The following is a 5,996-nucleotide window of genomic DNA, read 5'->3' as shown; positions in this document are numbered from 1 at the left end:
TCAGATCAGCGGCTTTCTCTCCGATCATGATCGACGGAGCGTTTGAATTTCCTCCGGGCACATTTCTCATAACAGAAGCGTCGACAACACGTAGGCCAGATATCTCTTTAACCCTTAAATATGAAAAAAAATCAATAGCTATTTAAAAGAATATTTTTCTTTCAATGAATTTTCAAAACGATCCTTTTGCATCGGCAAATTTCCTTTTTACTTATTTTGGTACTCTTTTGGTATTGTTGTTATTGTTATCCATTTCGTAACGTTCAATTATATCTTTATCTCATGTAAAACAAAATAAGTATACACCCTTAGCTTATCATTACGGTTTCGCTACAAACGGCCTACAAACTCACTGAGCGGACTCTTTGATGACTTAACTACTGTTACATTGATATTTCAACTAAAAGAATATAACGTTTATCTGAGACTTCATTCGTCTTCAGGTTAAAACAAGATGGCTTGTTCAAATAGTTAAACAAATTGCGATTTATTAAAAAGAAATCGAAAATTTAATTTTCACATGTTACAATTTGTTTTATGAATATTTTCGTACCTCAGCTGAGGGTCCACTACGGCCGACGGGTCGTCTTTGCCTCCCATTCTGGACGTAGATGTAAGATGGTACACCGTCAGAGTGAAATGTCTCACATAACATTCCCAGAACTTGTCCGACCGGAACTGATGTTTGGAACACATTTTATGATACGGGGATGGATAGTTGACGTCCATACCAATGGCTTTCAATGTATCGGTGCCAACCATCTTTTCCTCAAATCTTATTGCTGTGAAAAACGAACGAAAACTGATTGGTTTGTTATAAATATCTATTATAAGTAGCTGTACTAATGTTTGGGAATGAATCACACTTCGTACTTTCACTTATATAAGGTATTAAACTTATTAGCATGTGAATGAATAAAAAAAGGAAATGTCTATAACATTTAAGTTCTTGTGCACAACATACATTGAATTGCCGCCTGCATGCGTCCTCGTCCTCAAGGTAGTGAGGGTCAATATCAGGACAGTCGAACGGATCCGTGCTCCTCAGTCGGATAGTTCCCCTACTCTTAGGGTGGAGAATCACTGGGTGAAATGTTATCGTTTCGATATCATCTGCCGCAGTGAAAAGTTAATCTTTCACCTGCAATGAGCAAATGCTCATCAATATACAAAAGCATAGCCGAATACAAGTATATAATCATAGCAGTAGAGTTGTGCCCCTTTAGCTGGAACACGGATATGTATTATCCCTATGATGAAACTCTTTATTTGTGTTATATTTCAGTTCAAAAGACTTTTAGTATTAATATCTATATGATCTTGTAGATGATGTAGTTGTATTTGGTGACCTATTGAAACACAAAGGAAACGCGAGATCTATCCCAGTAGTAATATAACATTTAACAAAGAAGGAGTTCACCACTGTAGCACTTCCATATTTATAACTTTCCCTGGTCATTAACGATAGCTAACTAGTGTATGTAAATAATCGGATATACTGAACATTGAAGGAATATATATCGCCAAAAATGGTGAAGTCCATATTTATCTAAACTAACGTTGAAAAAAATATTCGAGGAGGGTAATAGCCCTTGATTAGATTAATTTCAACAACTAGAGTAGTTCTTGTTAATTTCAAATTATTGATGAGAAACACGTGCCACTACTCAGAGAGGTTATTGTGGCAATTAAGTCCAGTGCGAACGACGGGGATTATAAAATCTACCAGCAGAGTTTACCACTATTTATCTGGGAAAAACCATGATAGCAAACCATTTTGGCTTTATCAATACAATTATCATTGTTTAACTGAAACGTAATACGATCTGATATTTGAAATAATTTGAAGACTTACTTCTTCCTTAAAATCGATGGGGAGTCTCTCATTGATGGGTCATACCATTTGCACTAAATATGTGCAACTGAATATCAGAAGTGTCGCCAGAATCTTTCTTCTTACCGAAATCTCTGTACAAAACCCCAATGGACTCCATAGATGTGGCGGACAAGAGACCTTTTGAAACAAGAGATACTTGTAATGAATTTAATACGATATTACAAACACATTTTAAAACAAAGAGAAAATGTTTCAATATATTTTTAAAGACATAATTGATTGAATATTTATATGATTCTATAAACAAATTCAGTACAGAAATGAGTCGTCTTTTTACGTTTTTGTTATAATTGCATTTTTTATTCACCGACAGGTTACTAAAATCTGTTCTGTTCTCGCTTATAAATTCGTAACCATATTATTATAAACGTGTAACCTATAGGTCATAATCTTGGAACAAATGATTATATACCGGAACCGATGTATTATTAACTGGTAACCAATACATCATATACTGGTAGCCGATGTACATGTATTACATATTGGGGAGGTATTTGTTATAAATTGCCAACCAAAGTATCAAATACTAAAACTCAAATTAATATCAACTGGCAACCCAATAAATAGATATTAGCAACCAATGTACAATTTATTGGGAGGCAATGTTTTATCACTTTGCAAACCATGTATTTTATACTAGTTACCAAGGTATATTATAGGTGTATTATATATTGGGAATCAAAATTCAATTAGAATGTAAAACCTAACCTGTTTTCGTCTGCATTTTTTACTTTTAAAGCAGCAATACTTTTAATTCCATGTCCCCTCCCTCCATGCGTATGAAGATAAACAACTGGAATGTAAATAGATAGGGCTGATTTGTTTGCCTTTTGTATATATGGTTATGAAACCCTAGACTGATACGTCACTTTGTTTTATGTCATTTTTACACAATAATAACAAACCTCTACGAAAGACCTCGTGCTGTATTCCTGTCCACATTGAAGTCAGTTTCTCAAGTTATGGACCCTGTTGTGTTTATCCCGTATACCAAAGGTATCGTGATGTGGTCCTGCAGATTATCTCCAACGGGAAGATCAGCAAGCACCGGAATCTGGCAATATACATCATGTATGACATTATAAAAATAACACAACATCTAAGTCAGCATATAAAAAGCAATAACAATGGATAGACATTGGCAAGTCTACTCAGAACGACAAAAAGATAAACAAATATTTTACCCTAGTTGCTATATACCACACTTCAAATATAATAGAAAGACAAATCTTTTACCCTAGTTGCTATACACCACACTTCAAATATAATAGAAATACAACTCTTTTAACTGATCATGTAACCTTCAAGTGGAATTTTTCAAATTTTGGAATAATTGACCATTGTTTAGTATTCACCCAGAAAATCAATGAGTGTTCCGTTTATTCATTTTTCAAAAACAGCAACGACGAAAATAGATCAACACAAAAACGTCGGAGAATTCATTGCGTAATATTTTGTGCCATTGTCTTATGACGTCACTTTTGACAACAAAACATGTTCCAAAATGTTCCAAAACAACCATTAATTTGCACTGTCGCTTCATCGTAAGTTAAGTGGGGCTTTGGATGCAGTACAAAGAAAGTATCCTTCTGAATAGTTAATAACAAAAACTATATTTTCACATTTTGATAGATATCAAGGTTGATCCGTTAGAGTTTGAAGGATATCAGTTTTATCACTTTAAAATATATTACATGTATCCCGCATGGAAATATTCTATTCTTTTGTGTGATATGAAGGTCGATTTTTGTGTGTGTAGCATTTCCGTTGTCTATCATGTTTACCAAAATTGTGGTTATGAGGTAGGATAAAAAGAGTCGATCATTTATGGGTATATGGGATACTGACATTTTACATCTTCCTTTTTCGGAAATGCAACAACAGAGTTCATAATAATAGTATATTGTATGAAATAGTGCATACCCCTAATTTATTTAGGTGTTTATCTGGCCCAACACCGGTAGCATCAATAATTGTGGAGAATTAACGGTACCAGCAGGCAATATCACTTCCTTCCTGGCTAACATTCGGATCTTCTTTTCATTCCTGATGCACTCTATGCCAATAGCCTTCTTGTCTTTGATAATCACCTAAAACACATTCTTATGTTAGGAAGTGAAACTATTTTACATGAAATAAGTTATGTTTCTAAAGAATGTAGCCTATAGTAAGTAATTGGAGAGATAATAAGCATTTACTTAAGTTTTTATAGATCGAAATACCTCAAGATGCGACCGTTGTTGTGCACTTGAAAATGCTGTATAAGTTTCATTTTTTCTTTTTACTTTTGTCCATTTAAGCACTTATAGTTGCACTTTCGTCAGAGTCATGGACATGATTAAGAAAGAACATTTCCAACAAATATTTTATATTTAAGAAAAAATACAATGTGGATGCATTTTCGCTATTCAATACGCCTTTATCATGCAAGGTGATATAGGTCATCCTATTATTAAAATTAGATTTTTCTTTGGATGTGACGCTTTAATTTAACAAGTATAAAAGCGTGTTCGCTCAATCGACTTACAGAATTAGCCCGGCGGCTCTTGATTACAATTGCAATAAGGCGGAAGAGCGTTGTACGTGCAAGGTTTACTGGAAAATAATACCTGCACGCGCATACATTATCGTCAAATTATGCATGGTTTTTAACCAATAAAAAGAGTCGTTACATTGTAGACGTTAAGGACTTCACTTTAGTTTAAATTGCATTAACATCCATATAATAAACAAAAACAATATAAATTGGTTGTGAAGAAGGAATTATGTCTTTGGTAGTTAGCAGGGACGTGAAGCCCCCTCGCATAATTACTATCAGAGTCAATAACCATTGGACGTTTTCTCGTATGGGAACGATAAGAATACTACATCATACTTTTATCAAATAGCTACTACATAATATGGGTCGTATATAGTTGACTCGTAGGTAAGGAATATAGCAAAATCCTCAAAAAAGCAGAAATACAACCTTGCATGTGGCTAAGATCAAAATATATGTACACTTACACTCTGTTGTATCAGAGACTGCTTACCTTCGTGGTGAATATGTTGGGCATTATGTGGAGATTGGAACGGTCCAGATGTGGTTTGACAAATGCTCTGTAAGAACTCCATCTCTCCCCTTATTTTATAGTGGACTGCATCCAACAAAAACCTGGACGACACAAAATCTAAGCATGCATCGGTTATCAAGATGATAGATGAAATAGGTTATCAAGTGCCACACTAAAGGAAGAGGTTTCCGTAACATATTACCTGATCTCAGCCCACGGCCATGTTCCTTATTTATTTCCTATTTGTTGAATGTTCATGACAACCAATAAATGCACAATATGCAATTTCCTTTTTAATCATGTACAATATTTCGTACAATTGTCCCATCACATCTCGAGATATCTAAAAAAGACAATATTATTTTTTAGGTCTAACATGAATAACATTCTATTAACAGACACACCAATTTGGTCCTCGCTGTTACAATCGATGAGGTTATAACCCAACTCAGTAGCAGCATCTAGATATAGCTTTTGAATCGGTGTGATATTTGGTCGAGTAACTGGTGGTGGACCTCCCTTTCCATGATATTTTGCAAAAAGAATAAACTGTAATTATATACAACAGCGTCAACACACCAACTCAAAGTCGCAACTTGAAACCAACCGACAGAAACATACAGAGATAGGTACAGTTGTGGGATCGCACAACGTTACACGATGTGTTGGGTGCGCGCGATGTGTGCACGGTGCGTGAATGATAACAATTTCGAAGAATATTGCTTGCTCACATTTGTGCGGACGATAGACGAACGTTGTGCGATAACAATCGTGGTTGGTGTCAATTGCGAAATGGCAATACATACGGTTTCGTGTTTATACATATAAACTTAATTTTTAAGTATGTTTCTATATTCTAGCTCATTATGTAAGCTGATCTTTCTATATTTTCTTAAATTTAGAAATGGTGTTTCGGTGTTTTTTAAAACGACCCAAGTCAGCACATGTAAATATTTAACACCGATGGACACGGTCCCATATACAGGTAAACATAGCCACTTTGTAATGGTACGTAGACCGTAGGTTTTCCCACCCAGGGCACTTAC

General features: G+C 34.9%; 1 pseudogene; it reads right to left on the bottom strand.

Moving 5' to 3' along the window:
* Window positions 1–10: 10 nt before the first annotated feature.
* Window positions 11–4,506, bottom strand: LOC110444849 (annotated as a pseudogene).
* Between the last annotated feature and the right edge of the window lie 1,490 nt (window positions 4,507–5,996).

The sequence above is a fragment of the Mizuhopecten yessoensis genome, unplaced genomic scaffold (assembly GCF_002113885.1).
Source record: "Mizuhopecten yessoensis strain PY_sf001 unplaced genomic scaffold, ASM211388v2 hete_36181100, whole genome shotgun sequence".
Lineage (NCBI taxonomy): Eukaryota > Metazoa > Mollusca > Bivalvia > Pectinida > Pectinidae > Mizuhopecten > Mizuhopecten yessoensis.
This window is presented reverse-complemented; position numbering and strand designations above follow the sequence as displayed.